The following is a 24,904-nucleotide window of genomic DNA, read 5'->3' on the forward strand; positions in this document are numbered from 1 at the left end:
GATCCAAGAGGGGATCATAAAATTTCTCTCAGCTGCTGGTACTCAGATGCTTGAGTCACTGGCATAGCCATAATTGCACACCTCCCCTGTAGTAAAGCCCAGAACTGCATCATATAAGACCTTGCATTTATAGAAAAAGGAGTCACTCCAAAGAAACAGCACTCAGAACACCTGCATTACTTCTCCCTTGCTCATCAATTAACCAAAGTGTACCACCAAGGGCAGTCATTGACACAATGCCTACCAGAAGAGAGCTTTAGGGTATTCCAATATTCTCCGTTGAGAAGAGTTTCTTCTGAGGAAACATGACCAATAAGTATCCAGACAGCTTGATTCAGGGGTCATGCCTAAAGTTAAATACAAACAGCCTGAGCTTCCATTTAGTTGCAAAAGGGAGAAAAGATTTCTCAACTTGAAGACCTAATAATATAAATATAATACTTTACTTAACAATAAAGAAGAAAAAATGCCCAGTTTTCTGTGTTGTTGTGAGAAGTAATCATTTATTATCAACTAATTTAATCTACTTGATATCAAGGATGTAAATTTTACCCATGAAATGACAATTAATTTTGAACAGGTATTTTGACCTTGGTAGATAGGGTCAGTCTTTGGTCAGAAGTACATTTTTAACTCTGGACTTTCTCTTTTCTAGCATTCAAATCATGAACAAGTCACAGGACTTCTTAAAATGTTTTCATTGCTAAAATTGGTAAAGATTGAAAAACAAACAAAAAATAATAATAAAAATCTAAACCATTGAAGCCACTGAACAGCCTGATAAATATTAACGAAATTGTACTAATTATTTTCATGAGAAATGTCTTCAGATTCAGAAATCCACTTGTTGGGCTAGATATCATTTGTTCATTCAGCAAAATTCTCATACATTCTTAGATCAACTACTATACAAAGGCTCTATTCTAGGCATGGAGACTGCCCAGTGAGAGCCTTTCTACACAGAGCCAGCCACAAGTCCCCAAGCCAGCGGAGTGCTCTGACCTGCAAGCAGCCTCTGGGACCAGGACAGGGCAGCCAGAGACTTCTCCAGGCAGCGCTGCCCCCTCCAGCCGCAGGCTTTTCCACAGGGCGATTCAAGATGGCAGACTAGAGGATCACTGCATCTCCAGTCACTCCAGAAACCAGGATTCAAGAAGGGGAGGCACTGAGAGACTCAGACTAAAATAGAGCCACAGGGTGAGTCTCCCCGACCTAATGAAGCTCGGCCTGGGTGGCAGGCCCAGATGGGGCGGCTTATCAGAGTAGGGAAGGGCAGCTAGAGTCTTCCCCAGGCAGCCCTGCGCACTCTGGAGGTGGGCTCCTCCCACACAGCCAGCTTATTGGAGCAGTCCCCCAGTGAGAGCCTTTCCACACAGAGCCAGCTCCAAGTCGTGAAACCAATAGCGGGCTAGGGGCAGCTTTCCTTGGAAGCACTGCATTATCAAGTTACTCCAAGACTTCAGGCTACTGAAGGCAGGAAGGTGAGACACTGGAAATCTACAGGGACACTATAAGCCAATAGAGGAAATCTGCAATATCACAGAGGCCCACTGACATCTGACCAATATGAGAAAACAAGGGAAGAAAATGTCCCAAACAAACCTAGATACTATAGCAATAAAATCCAATGATAGCACCGCAGAAAAAATGTCAGAAAGGGAGTTCAGAATGTACATAACTAAAACAATCAGGGAAGCAAACAAGGAGATGAAAGAGCAAATGCAGGCATTAAATGATCGCACCAATCAACAGTTAAAAGAGCAAATACAGGAAGCAAGAGATCATTTCGATAAAGAGTTAGAGATACTGAAAAAAAACAAACAGAAATCCTTGAAATGAAGGAAATAATAAACCAAGTTAAAAACTCCATAGAAAGCATAACCAACAGGATAGAACATCTGGAAGACAGAACCTCAGATTTTGAAGAACAAATATTTAATCTTGAAAACAAAGTTGACCAAACAGAGAAGATGGTAAGAAATCATTAACAGAATCTACAAGAATTATGGGCTATCATGAAAAGGCCAAATTTAAGAATTATTGGGATTGAGGAAGGCTTAGAGAAACAAATCAAAGGAATGAACAATCTATTCAATGAAATAATATCAGAAAATTTCCCAAATCTGAAGAATGAAATGGAAAACCAAGTACAAGAGGCTTATAAGACTTCAAATATACAAAATTACAATAGTCCCACACCAAGGCACATTATTATGAAAATACCTAACATACAAAATAAAGACAGAATTTTAAAGGTCGCGAGAGAAAAGAATCAAATTACATTCAGGGGGAAACCAATGAGAATGTCAGCAGATTTTTCAATCAAGACCCTAAAAACTAGAAGGGCCTGGAACAACATTTGCCAAGCCCTGAAAGAAAATGGATGCCAACCAAGAATCTTATACCCAGCAAAACTTACTTTCAGATTTGATGATGAAATAAGATCCTTCCATGATAAACAAAAGCTAAAGGAATTTACAAAAAGAAAGCCGGAATTATAGAACATTCTCAGCAAAATATTCCATGAGGAAGAGATGAAAAACAACGATGCAAATCAGCAAGGGGAGGAGCTAGTCTAAAGGAATAGCCAAATAAAGGAGAAACCAAATCATGTCAAAAAACAAAAATGAATCAAATGACTGGGAATACAAATCATATAACAATAATAACCCTGAATGTTAATGGCCTTAACTCATCAATCAAAAGACATAGACTGGCAGATTGGATTAAAAAGAAAAATCCAACAATATGCTGCCTGCAAGAGACTCACCTCATAGAAAGAGATACCCATAGACTAAAGGTGAAAGGATGGGAAAAAATATACCATGCACACGGACACAGCAAAAAAGCTGGAGTATCTATCCTCATTTCAGATAATGTGGACTTCAAGCCAAAACTAATCAGAAGGGATAAAGAAGGACATTACATACTGCTTAAGGGAAGCATAAATCAGCAAGACATAACAATCATAAATATCTATGTCCTGAACATTGGCTCATCCATGTACGTCAAACAAATCCTTCTCAATTCCAGAAATCAAATAGACCACAACACAATAACACTAGGCGATTTTAACACACCTCTTTCACCGCTGGATAGATCTTCCAAACAAACATTGAATAAAGAAACCATACATCTCAATAACACAATCAACAATTTCGACTTAACCGACTTATATAGACTATACCATCCAACAAAGAACGAATACACTTTTTCCTCAGCAGCACATGGATCCTTCTCAAAAATAGACCACATTTTATGCCAGAAAGCTACTGTTAGCAAATAAAAGAAGATAGAGATACTACCTTGTACTCTTTCAGATCATAATGGATTGAAATTAGAAATAAATGACAGAATAAAAAACAGAAACTTCTCCAATACCTGGAGATTAAATAATACACTATTATAGGATGAATGGATAACAGAAAACATCAGGAGGGAAATAAAAAAAATTCTTAGAAGTAAGCAAGAACAAAGACACATCATATCAAAATCTCTGGGACACTATGAAAGCAGTACGTAGAGGAAGATTTATTTCAGGGGGCGCATTCAACAAAAGAAATAGAAATCAACAAATAAACGACCTAACACTACAGCTCAAAGCCCTAGAAAAAGAAGATTAGACCAACACCAAAAGTAGTAGAAGATAGGAAATAGTTAAAATCGGAGCTGAAATCAACGAAATTGAAACAAAAGAAACAATCGGAAAAATTAACAAAATAAATAGTTGGTTCTTTGAAAAAATAAACAAAATTGAAAAACCCTTAGCCACACTAACAAAGAGAAACAAGGAGAAAATCCAAATTACTAAAATTCGGAATGAACAAGGAAATATCACAACAGACACAAGTGAAATACAAAACATAATTAGAAGCTATTTTGAAAATCTGTACTCCAACAAAACAGAAAACCTCGAAGACATCAACAAGTTTCTAGAGACATATGAATTACCTAAACTGAATGAGGAGGACATATACAACTTAAATAAATCAATTTCAAGCAATGAAATAGAGGAGGTCATCAAAAGCCTACCAACAAAGAAAAGTCTGGGACCAGATGGGTTCTCAGCCCAGTTCTACAAAACCTTTAAAGAAGAGCTCATTCCAATACTTCTCAAAGTATTCCATAAAATAGAAGAGGAGGGAACCTTCCCAAACTCATTCTATGAAGCCAATATCACCCTGATACCTAAACCAGACAGAGACACATCAAGGAAAGAAAATTTCAGACCAATATCCTTAATGAACATCGACGCAAAAATTCTCAACAAAATTTTAGCAAATCGCATACAAAAATATATTAAAAAGGTAGTGCACCACGATCAAGTGGGTTTTATCCCAGGGATGCAAGGTTGGTTCAACATCCGGAAATCAATAAATGTCATTCACCATATCCACAGACTAAAAGTTAAGAATCACATGATTATTTCAATAGATACAGAAAAAGCATTTTGATAAAATACAGCATCCCTTCATGCTCAAAACACTAGAAAAAATTGGGGTAGTGGGAACATTCCTTAACATTGTAAAGGCCATCTATGCTAAGCCCATGGCCAATATCATTCTAAATGGTGAAAAATTGAAAGCATTCCCCCTAAAAACTGGAACAAGGCAGGGATGCCCTCTTTCACCACTTCTGTTCAACATCGTTCTTGAGACTCTAGCCAGAGCAATTAGACAAACCAAAGAAATTAAAGGGATACGAATTGGAAAAGAAGAACTCAAACTATCCCTGTTCGCTGATGACATGATTATATATTTAGAGGAACCTGGAAATTCCACCAGAAAACTCTTAGAACTCATAAGTGAATTCAGTAAAGTAACAGGTTATAAGATCAATGCCCATAAATCCAACGCATTTTTATACATAAGTGATGAATCTTCAGAAAGAAAATTAGGAAAACTACCCCATTCACAATAGCTTCGAAAAAAATAAAATACTTGGGAATCAATCTCACAAAAGAGGTGAAAGACCTCTACAGTGAGAACTATACAACACTAAAGGAAGAAATTAAAGAAAACCTTAGGAGATGGAAAGATCTCCCATGTTCTTGGATAGGCAGAATTAATATTGTCAAAATGGCCATACTACCTAAAGTGCTATACAGATTCAATGCAATTCCAATTAAAATCCCAATGACGTACCTTACACAAATAGAGCAAGCAATTATGAAATTCATCTGGAAGAATAAGAAACCCAGAATAGCTAAAGCAATCCTCAGTAGAAAGAGCGAAGCAGGGGGTATCGCAATACCAGATCTTCAACTCTATTACAAAGCAATAGTAACAAAAACGGCATGGTATTGGTACCAAAATAGACAGGTAGATCAATGGTACAGAGTAGAGGACACGGACACAACCCAAATAAATACAATTTTCTCATACTAGACAAAGGTGTCAAAAATATGCAATGGAGAAAAGATAGCCTCTTCAACAAACGGTGCTGGGAAAACTAGAAAACCATATGCAACAGAATGAAACTAAACCCCTATCTCTCACCCCGCACAAAACTCAACTCAAAATGGATCAAGGACCTCGGAATCAGACCAGGGACCCTGCATCTTATAGAAGAATAAGTAGGTCCAAACCTTCAACTTGTTGGCTTAGGATCAGACTTCCGTAACAGGACTCCCATAGCACAAGAAATAAAAGCAAGAATCAACAACTGGGAAAGATTCAAACTAAAAAACTTTCTCTCAGCAAAGTAAACTAACAGTAATGTGAAGAGAGAGCCTACAGAGTGGGAGAATATCTTTGCCTCTCATACTTCAGATAGAGCGCTAATTTCCAGAATCTATAAAGAACTCAAAAAACTCTACACCAAGAATACAAATAATCCAATCAACAAATGGGCTAAGGAAATGAACAGACACTTTACAAAAGAAGATGTGCAAGCAATCAACAGATATATGAAAGAATGTTCAACATCTTCAGTAATAAGAGAAATGCAAATCAAAACTACCCTAAGATTTCATCTCACCCCAATTAGAATGGCGATTATCAAGAACACAAGCAACAATAGGTGTTGGAGAGGATGTGGGGAAAAAGGTACACTCATCCATTGCTGGTAGGGTTGCAAATTAGTGCAGCCACTCTGGAAAGCAGAATGGAGATTCCTCAGAAAGCTTGGAATGAAACCACCATTTGACCCAGCTATCCCACTCCTCGGCCTATATCCAAAGGACTTAAAATCAGCATACTACAGAGATACAGCCACAGCAATGTTCATTGCTGCTCAATTCACCATAGCCAGATTGTGGAACCAACCTAGATGCCCTTCAGTTGATGAATGGATAAAGAAACTGTGGCATATATATACAATGGAATATTACTCAGGCATAAAGAATGATAAAATTATGGCATTTGCAGGCAAATGGATGAAATTGGAGAATATCATGCTAAGTGAGATAAGCCAGTCTCAAAAAACTGAAGAACGAATGATCTCACTGATAAGCAGATAAGGACATATAATATGGGGTAAGACGGGTTAGCGTTAGGGTTAGGTTTAGGGTTAGGAATAAGGAGGATGGTAAGAATGGAGGAAGGAAGGACTGTAATAGAGGGAAAAGGGGGGTGGGGGGAAGGGAAAAAAATAACAGAATGGCTCTCACTGGGGGGCCTGCTCCGAGAAGCTGGCCCTGTGGTTGGAGCCCATCTCCAGAGTGCGCAGGGCTGCCTGGGGAAGATTCCAGCTGCCCTGCCCTACTCTGATAAGCTGCCCCTATCTGGGCCTGCCACACAGGCCAAGCTTCACCCAGTGGGGGAGACTCACCCCCTGGCTCTATGCTAGTCGGAATCTCTCAATGCTTCCCCTTCTTGAATCCTGGTTTCTGGAGTGACTGGAGATGCAGTCACCCTCTAGTCTGCCATCTTGGATCGCCCTGTGAAAAGAGCCTGTGGCTGGAGGGGGCAGGGCCGCCTGGAGAAGTCTCTGGCTGCCCTGTCCTGGTCCCAGAGGCTGCTGGTGGATCGGAGCACTCCGCTGGCTCGGGGACTTATGGCTGGCTCTGTGTAGAAAGGCTCTCACTGGGTGGTCTGCTAGAGAAGCTAGCCTTGAAAGGCGCCTTCCACAGGAGGGAGCCGGGCTGCTTGGGGAAGGCCTGACGCTCCCTGCTGTCTCCGGGACTTGGAGCTGGTTCTGTGCAGAAATGCTCTCACTGGGGGGCCTGCTCCGAGAAGCTGGAGAAGCTGGCCCTGTGAGAGGAGCCCACCACGGGAGTGCCTCTATATGATCTTAAATAATTTCTAATATTAAAAAAAAAGGTTGTAGCTACAGGCAATAAGGAATTTTAAGAGTTGCAATGTGTTCTCAATTTTTACTAACTCTGTGCAATCCACAAACATCTGTTTCTATTCAATATCCTTTGCTTTTCCTATTTTACTAAGTTTTTAACAATAAGGGCAGTGGTTTCTAGATGTTTTTCTTGAATACAGGATACCTCCTTTAGAAAATGCATTAAATTATGCATTTCTCTTTACACATTGTACCTTGCTTACTAAATGTATTCTCAATAATTAAACAAATTTTAGTTATTAAATTTTTTTATTTCTGGTTTTAGTGGTTATTGTTTGTGTATTTGTTTAATATTCAGTTTTCTATTTTCATTTATTTTTTATTAGAACTTTATAGTTTCACATAGTAGTTGGGTTCATCTGGACAAAATCATACATGCCTGAAAATCGATTTTAGTTCATGATCCCCACTTTTTCCCTCTCCCTTATTCCTCCCATCCTCCCTCCTCTCTCTCATTCTCCTTCCTATACTCTACTAGACTTCCTTTCACTCATCTATTTGTTTATATTTGATTGGTTCTTTCCACCTATGCATAAAAGTGAAGCTTCCTGTGGTATATTTATATATCCACATAACATAATTTTTTAAAGAATTCATGCTGCATTGCCTCCCCTTACCCATCCTTCCATTCTACCTCTCAATATCCTTCTTCTACACCACTCATCTTCCCTTTATCTTTATGTTATCCTATCCTTCTCTCTGCCTTTCCTTTATTTTACTCTACCTTCCACATAAAAGGGAAAACATTCAATCTTTGAGTTTCTGAGTTTGGCTTTCACTTAGCATGATAGTCTCTATTTCCATCCATTTACCAGGATATGCCACAATTTCATTATTTTTTAATGGCTGAGTAGAACTGCATTTATATATTTATGAATATATATACATATATATACACACACGTATATGTGTGTGTGTGTGTGTGTATATATCACAGTGTCTTAATCCAATCATCTATTGATGGACAACTGGGTTGATTACACAATTTAGCTATTGTGAATTGTGCTGCAATTAACATTGAGGTGGATGTATCATTATAGGATACAAATTTTAGGTATTATTTAAATAATAATATCTAAAGATATTGGGAAAACACCAAGGGGTGGGATGAATGGGTTTTTGAGGAAACTCCATAATGCTTTCCCAAATGATTATTCTAGTCTGTGATCCCACTAGCAATGTGTACCTTTTCCCCCACAACCTTGCCAGCATTTATTATTGTTGTTTGAATTCTTGATGACTGACATTCTGACTGGAGTGAGTTGAATTCTTAATGTCTTTTGATTTGCATTTCCTTGCTTGGTAGAGATGTTGAAATTTTTTTCATATTTGTTAGGCATTTGTATTCTTTCTTTTGAGAAGTTTTTCTGTTATTTCTTTTGCCCATTTATTGATTGGTTTTTTTGGTGAGTGTGTGTGTATGTGTGTATTTGTGTTAAGCTTTTTGAGTTCTTTGTATTTTGAGTTCTGGATATTAATCCCCTATTAGAGGAAGCACTGGTCAAGATTTTCTCCAATTCTTCAGGCTCTCTCTTCATAGTCTCAATCATTTCTTTTGCTCTGCAGAAGCTTTTAGTTTAATAGCATCCCACTTACTGATTCTGACTTATCAGTCAGTAGGTAATGTACCAATCTCCACTAGACTGAGAATTTCCTACTTCTCTCAGAATCACTTCCACTCCTCATTCTTCTCATCAAATTACTTGCTTACTTCTTATCAATCAGAAATGAAACTCATCTATGCCATACATAGGTGCGAGTCTATATCTATTTTTGTTTTAACCTCGGAAGCGGAAGGGTTTATTTTCAGACATTTTAAATTTTATTTTTTTTTATTTTTATTGATGCATTGAAGTTATATATAACAGTGGAAGTAAATGTTACATATCTGTACATGCAAAAAATATAACAATGTAATTTGATCAATTTCATTTCCCAGGTTCTCCCCTTTCCCTTTCCTCCTCTTTTCCTCCTCGGTCCCCTATTCCTTAACTTTGTTCATCTTCCTTTTATTTTCATGAGATCCCCTCCCAGGTTTTTTAGACCCCTTTCTCTCTCTAGATTAAAAACATGAGAGAAAATATACAACACTTGACTTTCTGAGTCTAGCTTAGTTTGCTTAACATAATGTTGTCAAGCTCCACTCATTCTCCTGCAAATGACATAATTTCATTTTTTTATGGTTGAGTAAAACCCCACTGTGCTTGTATATCTCATTTACTTTATCCATTTATTCATGGACAGAAAGTCTGGTTCCATAACTTGACTACTGTGAATTTTGCTGTTAAAACCATGGGTATGAATGTATGCTGACATTAATTTCTTAGGATAAATACCAAGGAGAGGTATAGCTGAGTCATATGGTGGTTCCAACCCTGGTATTTTGAGACACCTGATTACCATAGTGGTTGTACTAATTTTCAGTTCTACCAAATGTGTAAATGTGCTCCCCCCTTCCTCACCAGCATTTGTTATTTCATTCTTATGATTGCCAATCCATTTGAAGTGAGTGAGATAAAAATTTCAATATAGTTTTGATTTGTATTTTCCTAAAAGTTAAAGATGTTGAACATTTTTTTCATGTATTTGTTAGCCAATTATATTACTTCTTCTGAGAAGTGCCTGACTAGTTCATTTGCTCATTTATTGATAAGGTTACTTGATGTTTTTCTTTTCTGCTGGTAAGTTTTTTTGTGTTCTTTATGTATTGTGGATATTAATCCTCTATCAAAAGAGATTATTTCTTATTCTGGAGTTTTTCTCTATACACTTCTAATTGTCTTGATTGTTGTCTCTGCTTCTGTCTACCTTTTTAAACCAATATGATCTCTATTACTATAATGTCCAAATAGACAGTCCTCAGGAAGAGATAGAATTCTGTACACCTAGAGAGATGTTTTTGAGTATGAAAAAAAGCCCAGATTTTGAATGGAAGGTGATGTTAGTTAGCTTTCCATTGCTGTGAGAAAATATTTGAGAAAAGCATCTCAAAGGAAAAAAAGATATTTTGTTTGTATTTTCAAAGCTGTATATACATGGTCACTTGGTTCAATTGTTTCTGGGCCTATCGTGAGGCAGAACATCATGGCAGGGAGTGTGTACCAGAGCAAAGAGGATTACTTAGTGGAAGCCAGGAACAAATGGAGAGGGAGGTACAGCCAAAATAAACCCTTCCCAGTGACTTTCTCAAAGAAGGTCTGTCATTCTGAAGCTTGTATCACCTCCTAAAAACACTACCAGCTGGTATCAAATCCTTCAACACATGAACCTTTGGAAGACATACCAGATTCAAACTATAACATTCTAACCCTGGACCCTACAGGCTCTTACCTATCTCATAATGCAAAATGCAGTGTGCCCATCTCCAAGAGTTCTCATAGTCCTTATCAGGTTCAGTGCTGCTCGAATTTCTAAGTCCAAAGTCACCTCTGACACTCAAAGCAAACTCTTAGCTGTGATGTCCTGTGGTTTTAAAATAATAATAAAACAAAATAAAAACAACAAGTTGCATACTCTGAACATAAAATGTTACAGGATAAACATTCCCATTCCAAATGGAAGGAACAGAATTCAAGAAAGGATTGAAAAAAAACAAGACCAAACCGCAGCAGGGAAAACATTATATTGCTGCCTAGTATTTGATTTGTGTGTTTGGCATTATTGGAGCTACAAATGCCTTTCTCTGTCCCACCCGTATGGCCTTGCTGACTGCAGTCCTAAAGACAATTCTCTTGGACTGACTCTGATTTTTTCTGTGGCTTTTCTCAACACATGTTTCACATTCCTGGCATCTCAAACTTCTTGCAGATTCAACTTCACTATCTTGGCTTTAGGCATCACCCTTTCAGGGGTGGTCTTAAGGGACTCCGAACCTTCCACATAATGACTGGCCCTCCAGATCTTCCTTTGAAATCTGAATTGAAGCCTTCATGACTCCATGGCTCTCACATTTACATCCAGCAGATGATACCCATGTCTTCCATTATCTTGAGCTGGACCCACTTGGACCATGACTATAATGGCACTTAAAAACAAACAAAAAGCGCTATTCTCCAGAATCTATAAAGAACTCAAAAAACTCTACTCCAAGAATTCAAATAATCCAGTGGACAAATGGGCTAAGGAAATGAATAGACACTTCACAGAAGAAGATCTACAAGCAATCAACAAACATATGGAAAAATGTTCAACATCTCTAGTAATAAGAGAAATGCAAATCAAAACCACTCTAAGATTCCATCTCACCCCAATTAGAATGGTGATTATCAAGAATACGAGCAACAACAGGTGTTGGCGAGGATGTGGGGAGAAAGGTACACTCATACATTGCTGGTGGGACTGCAAATTAGTGCAGCCACTCTAGAAAGCAGTGTGGAGATTCCTTAGAAAACTCGGAATGGACCCTCCATTTGACCCAGCTATCCCACTCCTTGGCCTATACCCAAAGGACTTAAAATCAGCATACTACAGAGATACAGCCACATCAATGTTCATAGCTGCTCAATTCACAATAGCCAGATTGTGGATCCAACCTAGATGCCCTTCAATTGATGAGTGGATAAAGAAACTGTGGTATATATATACAATGGAATATTACTCAGCCATAAAGAATAATAAAATTATGGCATTTGCAGGCAAATGGATGAAATTGGAGAATATCCTGCTAAGTGAGATAAGCCAATCTCAAAAAGCCAAAGGACGAATGATATCGCTAATAAGTGGAGGATGACACATAATGGGGGGGAGGGAAGGGTTAGTGTTAGGGTTAGAGTTAGGGTTAGGGAGGGGGGCAAGTATGGAAGAAGGAAGTACTGTATAGAGGGTAAAGAGGGGTGGGAGGGGTGGGGGGAAGGGAAAAAATAACAGAGTGAATCAGGCAACATTACTCTATGTAAATTTATGATTACGCAAATGGTATGCCTTTGCGCCATGTACAAACAGAGAAACAACATGTATCCCATTTGTTTATAATAAAACAAACAAACAAACAAAAAAAGGTATAGAATATTTATCCATCTTCCTATCTATATTTTAGTTATAAACATCATCTACTTGAGTTTGTTATATTTTCTAAATTTGAATTTTAAATGAGACTCTGCTGGATGACATCAGGTATAGCACTACACATTCTCATAGTAGAAGTTCAGTAAAACCTGACTGATTTGCTTTGGGTGAACTGCCCATCACTAGCCACTCACTTTGGCCAAGATAATGTCCAGCTTATAAGCCCCTTCCCAGAGCCTGTGGTGGAGTCAATTCATCAGAATCATAGATACTACCAAGGCAGGAGGGTATAGATTACAATAAAACACCCTTTCTACAATATCATGTAAAAAAAAATATTCTGAAAAAAATGGATATAAAATTATCCTGACAGCTTAACATAATTAAAATGCCAAAACTAAATACAATGATAAAAGGATATATTACATAGGATTTCATTTTTAATTTGATTAAATATTTTCAATGTTTATGTGGAAAATAAAGTAGAGAAGAAAATCTTGAAAAAAAGAGAAAATAAATAAAAATATCAATATTGGACATTACAATTCAGCACAAAAAAATAATAGGAGATAATATTACAAATGAAGTTTTGATTAGTCATGAAAATTAAATGGGTGAGTAGAGTTCTTCATCTGCAAGAATACTCATTCTTTTCAGAGTACTGTACTATAAAATAAATCTAGTATGGTTAAAATAATATATATGAGACAATAGTGGTAGTAATTAATACTACTGGTATTGCTAACAATTATTTGTTGATTACATTCATGTTGTTCCAGGCTCTGTTTTAAGCATGTAGAAATCACAACAAGTATTCATCCAACCATTTTATTTTACAGATGAGAGAGCAAGATACTAAGAAGTTAAATAACTTCTTGTAAATAGGAAGCTAGAGTAGATATTGTACACTCATGATTTTTATGTGAATTAATATTTATTATTAGTCTATACAAATAAATGAAAATGTGATAATAACATTTTAAAGTCTTAGAAACATTAGGAATGTATATTATTCTAGAATTAGCATTAAAGGAAAACTGAATTTCTTCATTTCTATGAATTAAATTTAACTTGATTTGAAACCACACTTGAAGTGATAGGATATTCATTGCCAGTGATTGTATAAAAGGGACATTTCTTTTACTAAGCTCAAAGTGAAGAGTGATGATCTCTGTATTAATTTTAGTTATGGTGTAACAAATTATCAAAAGTTTATTTGGTTTATTAAGCAAAACACATTTCTCAGTCTTCTGAGGTATAAAGGATCATGGCTATAGAGAATCCTCTATTCGCCATCTCATCAGGTTACACTCAAAGTTTCATTTTAATTCTGTTCTTGTATTAGAGCTCAGGTACTCTTCCACACTTCCTCATAATTGACAGACTTCAGCTGATTGAGGCTGTAGAACAGAGGCCAATATTCTCTTCTGGGTGTCAGATGTTCCTGATGTCTGCCCTCATGTCCTAAATATGTGGCTCTGAAAACATTGCATCTCATTTCCTTAATACCAGAAGGAGAATCTCTGGTGCTCTAATAAGATGGAATCTTATAATATCTTATTAACATAGTCTTATCTCACATCATTTCTCAACAACCTGCTGACTACAACTATAACAGATGGATGCATAAAAAATCTGAATGAGATCGGTTGCTGTGTCCTAGGACATTACAACTCTTGGTGCTATACCTTGAAATTCATTTATAGCACAAGCAAGTAAACATATAAAGGTTTAGCTACAACTCTGAGATAGCAAAGTGATATTGTCTCTTATTTTCTCTACTTTGTGACAAATAAAAGCCATTGCAAATTATTGAACCCCAGATTATCTTTCCAGGTGTGAAGGATATATAGCCAAAAACATATACAGAAATAGAGTCAACAAACTTAATTATAATGTAAGTATTCATATGGTAAAGGACACCATAAATACTATTTTTAGGGAGGTTGGGTATGAGGGATTGAACTCAGGGGCACTCAACCACCAAGCCACGTCCCCAGCCCCAATTTTTGTATTTCATTTAGAGAGGGTTTCACTAAGTTGCTTAGTGCCTCACTTTTGCTGAGGCTGGCTTTGAACTGACAAACCTCCTGCCTCAGCCTCCCAAGCTGCTGAGAGTAAAAACCGCTGGGATTACAGACATGGGCCATCACACCCAGCTCTATAAATACTGTCAAAATACAAATGGTATGCCATAGAATGAAAATATTATTAATGTACATGACAAAGAAATACAATGCAAGATATTAATGTAATGCAAACAGCTTTTATAAGTGAATAAATGCAACTCAATTGTAAAATAGTAAAGAACATAAACAAATAATTTAACAAATAATTGAGACAACAGAAAATGCAAAACAGCAATAAACATGTTGTTAAGATATTTAGCATTATTGCAAGTTGGGAAAATGCAAATTAAACCAGCAATGAAATATGTATCACCTTTTCAGTGAAAACAATGAAAAAATAGATAATCTTCTATACTGTTGGTAAAACTGTAAACTGCTGGTAAACCTGTAAATTATAGTATTTTAGAAAATAATCTGGCAGAAATTACTGAAAATTAAAATGGGTACACTTTGGAACAAGTATTTTTTTCTGTGAATTTTTCTGTACAACTGAGAGATATAAACATGCCTTACAATTAATAGAAAAAAATTAGTAACAATGTTGAAAACCCAAGTACATAAAATGGTTCATTATATATTAAATTCATTATTTATAACTGCAAACCATTAAAACATGACAAATTACATTTATATCTATATACTCTGATTTGGAAGGATGTCCATGACATATTTTAAGTCAAATTAATTCAGTTAAATTGTTTTAAATACAATCCCATATTTTAAAAATGAAACATATCAAAACATAACAAAATTTAATGTGTTTGTGTTCCAGTGAAGGCACTACCAAGATATATAATAAAATGAATGATTTTCTTTCTCTTTGTCCATATTCAATCAAAATAAGTGCTTTTTTTTTTTCAGGAACATATTACTACAATCTAAATGTCACATATTGAAAGGTCAATATGACCTCAACCTAGGGAAATGTTCTCTCCTAGTCTTTAACTTACCCTTGAAACTGTAACTTCCATAGTATTTCATTTTTCCCTTCTTTCTCCCAAACAACAGTCTGATCATAATGCTGTTGGTTCCAAATTGATACCTAATTCTCTTTCTGCATTTACAAGTTCATATTTTAGTTCTTTCATTGCTATCTAGTAAGTAGGTGTTGACTCTTTCAAAGATTACTAACTTTTGAAGGATATAAACCACATATATTTGAGAAGGAAGATGAGATCAATAAGTGCTGAAAATATTTTGTGAGATGCAACTTGCTACTCCCTTTTTGTGTTTACAAACTTGAAGTTTATTTGTAGAAAACTTATTTGTATAGCAATGAGAAGAATCCCAGTAATTAGTACAAACACACACATAAGAAAAATACTACAAGATATGGGTACAAAAAGAATAGAGAAAAATCTTTTTAGTTTGAATCCATCCCATTTATTGATTCTTGCTTTGATTTCTTGTGCTTTGAGTCTTGTTAAGGAAGCCAACATGATGAAGATTTGGGTCTACTTTGTCTTCTATTTGGTGCAGGTCTCTGGTCTAAGTCCTAAGTCCTTGATCCATTTTGAGTTGAGTTTTGTGCAGGGTGAGAGACAGAGGTTTAATTTCATTTTACTGCATATGGATTTCCAGTTTTGCCAGCACCATTTGTTGAACAGGCTATCTTTTCTCCATTGTGTATTTTTGGCTCCTTTGTCTAGAATGAGGTAACTGTATTTGTGTGGGTTTGTCTCTGTGTCTTCCACTCTGTATTATTGGTCTGCCTGTTTATTCTGGTGCCAATACCAAGTCATTTTTGTTACTATTGCTCTGTAGTATAGTTTAATGTCTGGTATTGTGATAACTCCTGCTCCACTTAATGCAGCCACATCAATGTTTATAGCAGCTCAATTCACAATAGCTAGATTGTGGAACCAACCTAGATGCCCTTCAACAGATGAATGGATAAAGAAATTATAGTATATATACACAATGGAATATTATTCAGCCATAAAGAAGAATAATATTATGGCATTTGCAGATAAATGGATAGAATTGGATATCATGCTAAGTGAAATAAGCCAGTCCCAAAAAACCAAAGGCTGAATGTTTTCCCTGATAAATGTATGATGATATATAATGGGGATGGGCGATAGTGGGGTGAGAGAAGAATGAAGGAATTTTAGATTACATAGAGGGGAATGAGAGGGGATATGAAAAATGGTGGAACTGAGTCAGACATCAGTACCCTATGTACATGTATGATTACACAAATGGTGTGAATCTACACTGTGCACAACCATAGAAACAAAAAGATGTACCTCATTTGTGTACAATGAATCAAAATGCAGTCTGTGAAAATAAAAAAAAAATTAATTAAAAGAAAAAAAAAGAATAGAGAGAATGATTTTGATTCAAAATACTGTCAAGGCAAAGACCCAGGACAGCATTAAGGGACCAAAACCTCGATTCTTACTTTTTATATTTCAAGTGGTCCATTCTTTTCCTAGTAACCTGTGTTTAATCTGTATTTTCAAATAGTATTGAAATAAGAGTTGATCATGATGACATTATAATTCTAAAAGCAGTTTTCAGAACAGAACAAAATAAAACTCTGATTTTTCAGTCTTCTGTTTTTACAACACTGGTTTCAAATCTAGCTTCTTTTGCCAGGACACATTTTGCTCCTATTCACAAGTTTCTTGTTACTGTTCTTCAGTTTTCAACACTATATTATCGTCAATGTAAACCTAACAGTCAGATACATATTTTTCTTTTGCTCTTTTCATACTGCCTTAATCTACACAGGCTGCCATAATGAAATACCATAGACTGAGTGGCTTGGATAGCATAAATTTATTTCCTCAAAACTTTGGAGGTTGGAAAGTCCAAGATCAAGTTTCAGGCAGGGTTTGGGTCTAGTTAGGGCTCTCTTCCTAGCATGCAGATAGCCTGCTTTCCTCTGTATTTCCAAGCTGTCTGCATGTGGAGAGAGAGGAAGGGGTTGAGGAGATCATCCTCTTCTTATAAGACACCTAATCTCTTAGATTAGACTCATACTCTTTCCATCTTATTCAGCTTTATTTTCTTCCTCAAAGTCTTGTTCCCAAATGCAATCACATGGAATTAAGACCTTATCATGTTCATTCTGGGGGGACACTATTAAGAATTACTTGAGTAAATATTTTCAGAGGTCAACCAAAATAGCTTCGAAGGAACATAAAACCTAGAGTACTGAGTGAATAATAGCAACTCTTAAAATTTGGGGAAAATTTGAAACATTTCTGTTTTCATATCACATCATTGCTAATAAATTTGCTGCTATATATTTACCATCCTAGGACCTGTTCGAGAGAATAAAAAATAGTAGTAGATAGCACAGGCCTAGCTCTTGAAGTCATAGCAGGCTTACAAATCCCTTAACTTCATAGGAATTCTTTGGTTAATTTAATTTAAAGTACCAACTTGATTGGGTTAAGGGACTCCTCCAGATGGTTGGCAACATGAGAATACATTTGGAAAGATTATCATCGGAAGCAGTAGACTGAGTAAAGGAGATCTGCCTTCCTCAATGTGGGCAGGCATCAAATTGAACATAAAAACAGAGGAAAAGACAAACACATTCTGTTTTCTGGAACTGGAATTTTCATCTTCTCTGTTCTTGGACATCAGAGCTCAAGGGTTTTTAACCCTACAGGGGCCCTATAGGCTGTGGGACAGATTCCAGGGGTCTCTCATGTTGTCAGGTCTTTGGCCTCAAACTAAGAATTACAATATCAACTTCCCCTGCCTCACAGGACTTTGCACACACTCTGAATTCATTTTTGTATAGAGAATCACATTACAGACTTTCCTGCTTCTCTGGCTTTTGGAAGACATTGGAGGAACTTCTAAGCCTCTTAAATTGTATAAATTCCCACTTTCTATACCCTCATTATCTATCTATCTATCTATCTATCTATCTATCTATCTATCTATCTATTATCTATCATCTATCTATGCGTCCATCTTTCTCCTATTTGTTCTATTTTTCTGGAGAACACTGACTCATATAGAGATCACTACTGTATCAGTCATCTGTGACCAAAACAATTCTGTGTAATAAACAATCACAAGACTTCCTATGTGCAATCACAGACAATTTTTTCTACTCACAAGTCAATAGAGTGGTGGTGGTTTTTGCTGAGTGAGCTGGCCTGCTGGAGCCCATCTGCAATAGACATGTTCCAGCTATCAGTTCTACTGATCTTAAATGAGCTCTTTCACATGTCTGAGGCTTTGTTTAGAAAGTTGGACAGACTTGGTTCTACTTGGTGCATCTTCTTTCTTGTACATGGCTTTCAGGATTTGGTCTCAAGATAAAAAAGCAGAAAAGCAAAAGAGAGAGTAGAATCAAGGAAAGGTCTTCTAATGATTAGTCTCAGAACTCAAACAGCATTTCCTAATAGTCTATTATATAAAACAAGTTACAAGGTTACTCTAGATCCTAAGAATAAAGAAAGAGACTGGATCATTTGATGTAAACAAATACAAAGTCTCATTGCAAACAATGTGGACACTAGAGTTGGTTTTTGGATAGATAGAAAATTAGGAACATTTTTGTAATTAGTCTAGAATATGCAAAAAAAGAAAAGGAAACAAAACTTGCTAAATTAATTTAGGGGGGAATAAGAGAAATTCCCAACTGAATCTAGAAAGCTGTCCAAGTTGGTAAATCACAGATGCTACAATAAACTAAGAGAGATATTTACTATCTTAGTGTTCTTTTGTTGACTATGAATTAGTTATTTCAAATTGTCCCCCATGCAGATGCACACAGTTCCATGTTTCCAAGTATTTTCATGTATTCTTAAACTGCCAGGAATCATGGTAAAATAGATACTGACAAATGTAATATTCACAATTATTTAACTTTGCTATATTTTGCTCTATTTTTAAAATTTTACTGGTGCATTATAATTATACATTACAGTGGGATTCATTGCTACACATTCATACATACACTCAAGAGAATGATGTAATATGGTCAATTTTGATCCCCAGTACCTTCTTTTTTCCTCCCTGCTTCCTCCTCTGGCTCCCCTTTCTCTATTCTCTATTTTCATTAGATTCTCCCCACCCCCTTTTTGCTCCCTAGCTTCCACATATGAGAGAAAACACGCTACCCTTGACTTTCTCAGTTTGGTTTAATTAGCTTAATAAAATGCTCTCAAGTCAAACCTTCAATTTTTATAACTACAACCCTATTCCAATCTATCATAATTTCTCACCTGGACTCAGCACTTGCCCCCTAAATTTAAGTACATTTTACTACACTGGAGTCAGGGCAATTGAAAGAAAGATGAGACAGAAGGAAAGAAGGAGGAAAGGATGGAAGAGGAGAGGGGAGGGGGGAAGAAGTAAGAAGAGAAAAGAAGAAAATATATACATACATGAGAAAATTCAAATAGTGTCTACCGCATCTAAATATGCCCACTTTTACATAATGTACTTAATGAGCTGTGTTTTGTTTTAGTCACTTAAAGGGGATGTATTAACACTTTAAGGTAGTCTGTTCCTTCATTTTAATTAACATATTCCACTCATTTTTCAGATTTTAGATATATGTGTTTTCTTTAATTCTTTTGAATTGCTAGAATAGAAACCATTCTGTATTTGTGCACTGATCCCCACTTTTGCTGAAAAATATTTATTGCAGTATGAAATTTTAATTTTGTATACTTCTTTAATGTTTGCTTACTATCATCACCCTCTCTAAACATGCTGTATACTGGGCACCCTTCCCTAAAAGAGATGAAAAAAAACTGTTCTGCTCATCATTTTATGTGCCTAGTCAATGCCTAACACACAGCAAATACTCAATATATTCACTTCCTGGATACATAAGTCAATATGTGTATACTTAAACATCCAAGATTAGCAATAAATTATCATTTTATTAAAATATGGACTTTCAAAATTGTAGAAATGTTTAGCATTTGCCAAATATCTTATACTCTGGATAGTCTCTTAATGGAAGATAGTTACCCTAAAGAATCACACTGGATTTTTAACAAATTAGATATAAAACTTGTTCTATTAAGTGACTGAAAATCAGAGGATAATTTGTTGCAAAAAGCATAACCCATCTTATCTTGTCAAATACACACATTAATGTTATTAGAAGGCTAGTTAATATTCAAGTATGTATAAAAGATTCACTCTTTTTTTCTTAAGAAAGAACAATATCCGGGTATATTTAAAGTCTACTTCAGCATCCTTCATGTTTAAAGATTAAAACATAATATTTAAAAGAATAATAAATGATGAATGCAGTCTAAACACATTTTCTCTGAACTGAGTAAACAGAGGTGACTGTGATAAACAGGTATTACTGTCAGTCATTAGACCAAATTTGCTACGTTTGTTATATTCAGAGTCATTAACTCATTTAAAATCTACATTATCACTAAAGTCTACAATTTTTTCTAAAGCTATTCAGGTAGTAACTCTTGACTTTCTCTTTGAGGAAAAGTTGATACTAATCAGTGTGAGCTGTACCTTTCACTTCTTCTAGCCTGTGTTATGCTCTCTGTTATATTGACTATTTACCTTCTCCAACTTAGTCTATTTGTGTATTATCATATTCTTTATTAAAGAACCTGTTGTTTTCCTTACATAATTCTATCTTTTTCTTAGCTAACTAATTCTTATTTTAATCAGTGTGGGTATAGGAAAAAATCTCTTAAATGTCCCTTCTTCAATTTTTATATGATGTCCTTTAATATTTGGTACAAAAACAAAATAGTGGTAGATGATTTCTTCCCCTGTTTGGTTTCTACTGTGTCATAAGATAGAAAAGTTTGCCTTCTGTAGCATATATATAAAATGTTCCAGAACTATTTACATTTATGTAACTTTTATTTCACTGTCCAACTTGAATTCTGAAACGCAGAATATCTACTTTCATGGCTTGCTTTTTCTGAAATAGTTAACCCTAATTATAATTTAGAGGAGGCAAAATTAAGGTTTAATTTTAGTGTTTGGTTGTAGTGGGCTAATCCCTGATGTCCTTTTGAATGATTTTGCTTGTGCATTAGCATGGCATTTTATCTAGCTAGGGAGAGAACAAGTTTAAAATTGGGTTTTCATAATTCTTATAAGGTGTTTAACATGTCAGTGAACTCTTTATATAATCACTTATAACTTCAAATTTGTTAGTAAAATCATAATTCCAAATAATAATTTTAAGAGTTTTTAAAATGTGGTTTTGTGACTGACAATAGAGGACTATAAATTTATTGCCTCCAATTTTGATCCATAATATTCAGAGACACAGAGGGTTTAAAAATTCTACTATTTTCATATGATTAGTAATGTTACAGCTAATGTTTTTTAAGTTACTTAAATTTATAGAAGGAAAAAAATGTAAACATCAAAATGTTAAAAAGTCCACTCCATCAGAAAATAACTCTACATTGACATATAAAGGATAAATCTTTGAAGTGAGAATTTATTAATAGCTCTCTTGTAAATTTATGTCAAATATCAATATTAAAACAGATAGACGTATTTAACTGACACTCAGAGACAAATGTGCTCTTTAATAGTTTTTGGAGCTGTTAATTTTAAAAAAATTGAATATAGACATTTCTATTTCTAAAAAACTATGTGGTGAATATAATCATTATTAAGACATGAACTCAAAGCAAAGTCAAAACTTCAAATGTTTGTCTATTGCAACATTTGGCCTCTTTGAAGAAACTAAATTGGAAATCAAAATGATATAAAATAAATAATATCTAAGCATCTCAAGAGAAAGCTATCTAGTTGAAGATTTACATCTGTTTCTCCAAGTGCTCAGCCTGAGGAATTTCTAATAATAATGAGGGGGATGGAAATGGCAGTCAGTGAACATAATGCCAGTGAATCCTGTTAAGCACAATTTCGTCCCATTCAGAGTCAGTGAAGTATTATGTTATCCCACAACCTTATACTGCCATTAAGTTGTTTTAAGCTTGCTTTGCTTCTAGTGTGCCTTCACCCACAACATTCTTGACAATTCTGAGGACCAATTAGGACTCAGCAGAGTCCTCAATGCAGCCATAGCCAACTGTTCAACAGTTATTCAACCCTACTGATCTAGAAGGAGCAGGATCATATATGCAGGGCTTTGGCAGAAAAAAACTTGGATAGTCTTATTTAGTTCTGTGTGATACATCTCTTTGCAAATGGCACCCAGTCTTTGGTCTCCAGATAAAAGCAGAAGAGTCAAGAGAGTAGAATCATGAAATGTTTGTAATGATGAGTCTTAGAACAGACTCACCATTTCCTAATAGTTTATTATGTTAAACAACATAGGAGGCCAGTCCAGAGTCCAAGGGTAAAAAGAAAGAATAATCATTTGATGTGAGCAACTGAAAAGGAATTAGTCTCCTTTCAAGCCATAATCATGTATCTGCTATACACTCAGTCAGGTAATAAAATCAACATGCTATTATAGGTTATCTACTTTCTCCTACTGGGAAATCATCTTCAATTTGACATCATTTTCACCTATATAATTCAAAAGATGAAAAACAAAGGTCCCCAAATATCGAGATGTTGTCTTACATGACAAAGTGACCTCTAATCATTTATTACTCAACTTTCCTAATGTAGATGAGAGTATCAGTATGTCTATGACATAAATATTGACATATTTAGATCCAAATGCATGGGGACTTATGATTACAATTTACAAATAGTTCCACTTTGACAGGTGTTCTTCTGCAGTCAGAAATGGTTGCAGTGGCTCTGTCACTTTACAATGCCAAGCTTTGGCAGATATGAAACTTCAGGTTTCTCAAATAAAGAATAACAATATCATTACTACTGATCACATCTCAAAGTGAGAATCTGATTAGAAAATCTATACACACACACACACACACACACAAATGTATAAAATTTACCTAAAACTTGTAAGCTTAAAATGTTCAAAAATGCATTGAGTTTTGTATCAGGCTATTAAAACTTATAGGAAAAAAATATATTAAGTTCTTTTTTTTTAATGTCCCAAAAATAGTATATTAGCACTTCTTCCTGATCATTTGTAGAATTTTTGTTGTTTAACACATAAATGTCAAGTTAACTTTATAAGAATCAGATAAACCAATAAATGGTGAATTTAGAAAGTCAAAATAATTTTTTAAAGATTGATTTACCTGGACAAACCCTTAGGATTTCTTTTTTTTTTTTAATTTATTTTTATTGTAAACAAATGGGATACATGTTGTTTCAGTTTGTACATGGAGTAACAGCATACCATTTGCATATTCATATATTTACATAGAGTAATGAAGTTTGATTCATTCCGTTATTTTTTTTTCCTTCCCCGCCACCCCACCCACTTCTCTTTTCCTCTGTACAGTCCCTCCTTCCTCCATTCTTGTCCCCCTCCTACCCCCCATTAAGTGTCATCATCAGCTTATCAGTGAGATCATTCTTCTTTTGGATTTTTGAGATTGGCTTATCTCACTTAACATGATATTCTCTAATTTCATCCATTTGCCTGCAAATGCCATAATTTTATCATTCTTCATAGCTGAGTAATATTCCATGGTATATATATACCACAGTTTCTTTATCCATTCATCAATTGAAAGGCATCTAGGTTGGTTCCATAGTCTGGCTATTGTGAACTGAGCCGCTATGAACATTGATGTGGCTGTATCTCTGTAGTGTGCTGATTTTAAGTCCTTTGGGTATAGGCCGAGGAGTGGGATAGCTGGGTCAAATGGCAGGTCCATTCCAAGTTTTCTAAGGAATCTCCACACTGCTTTCCAGAGTGGCTGCACTAATTTGCAACCCCACCAGCAATGTATGAGTGTACCTTTTTCCCCCTATATATCTGTTGATTGCTTGAACATTTTTTCTGTGAAGTGTCTGTTCATTTCCTTAGCCCATTTGTTGATTGGGTTATTTGTATTCTTGGTGTAGAGTTTTTTGAGTTCTTTATAGATTCTGGAAATTAGTGCTCTATCTGAAGTATGAGTGGCAAAGATATTCTCCCACTCTGTAGGCACTCTCTTCGCATTGCTGATAGTTTCTTTTGCTGAGAGAAAGCTATTTAGTTTGAATCTATCCCAGTTATTGATTCTTGCTTTTATTTCTTGTGCTATGGGAGTCCTGTTAAGTCCTGATCCTAAGCCAACAAGTTGAAGATTTGGACCTACTTTTTCTTCTAAAGATGCAGGGTCTCTGGTCTGATTCCGAGGTCCTTGATCCATTTTGAATTGAATTTTGTGCAGGGTGAAAGATAGGGGTTTAGTTTCATTCTGTTGCATATGGCTTTCCACTTTTCCCAGCACCATTTGTTGAAGAGGCTATCTTTTCTCCATTGCATATTTTTGGCACCTTTGTCTAGTATTAGAAAATTGTATTTATTTGGGTTTGTGTCCGTGTCCTCTATTCTGTACCATTGATCTACCTGTCTATTTTGGTGCCAATACCATGCCATTTTTGTTACTATTGCTTTGTAGTATAGTTGAAGTTCTGGTATTGCAATACTCCCTGTTTCATTCTTCCTA

General features: G+C 35.6%; 1 long non-coding RNA gene across 1 annotated transcript in view; it reads right to left on the reverse strand.

Annotated features, from left to right (window-relative positions):
- Positions 1-243: 243 nt before the first annotated feature.
- The window catches only part of LOC306659125, a 117,338-nt gene continuing 92,677 nt past the window's right edge, over positions 244-24,904 (reverse strand). Inside the window, exons 3-4 of the long non-coding RNA XR_013763217.1 lie at positions 10,624-10,755; positions 244-347 (exon numbers count right to left, since the gene is read on the reverse strand). This is a non-coding gene — a long non-coding RNA (uncharacterized lncRNA). The remainder of the gene's footprint in view (positions 348-10,623; positions 10,756-24,904) is intronic.

This window comes from Sciurus vulgaris, assembly GCF_902686455.1.
Source record: "Sciurus vulgaris genome assembly, chromosome: 4".
Classification (NCBI taxonomy): Eukaryota; Metazoa; Chordata; class Mammalia; order Rodentia; family Sciuridae; genus Sciurus; species Sciurus vulgaris.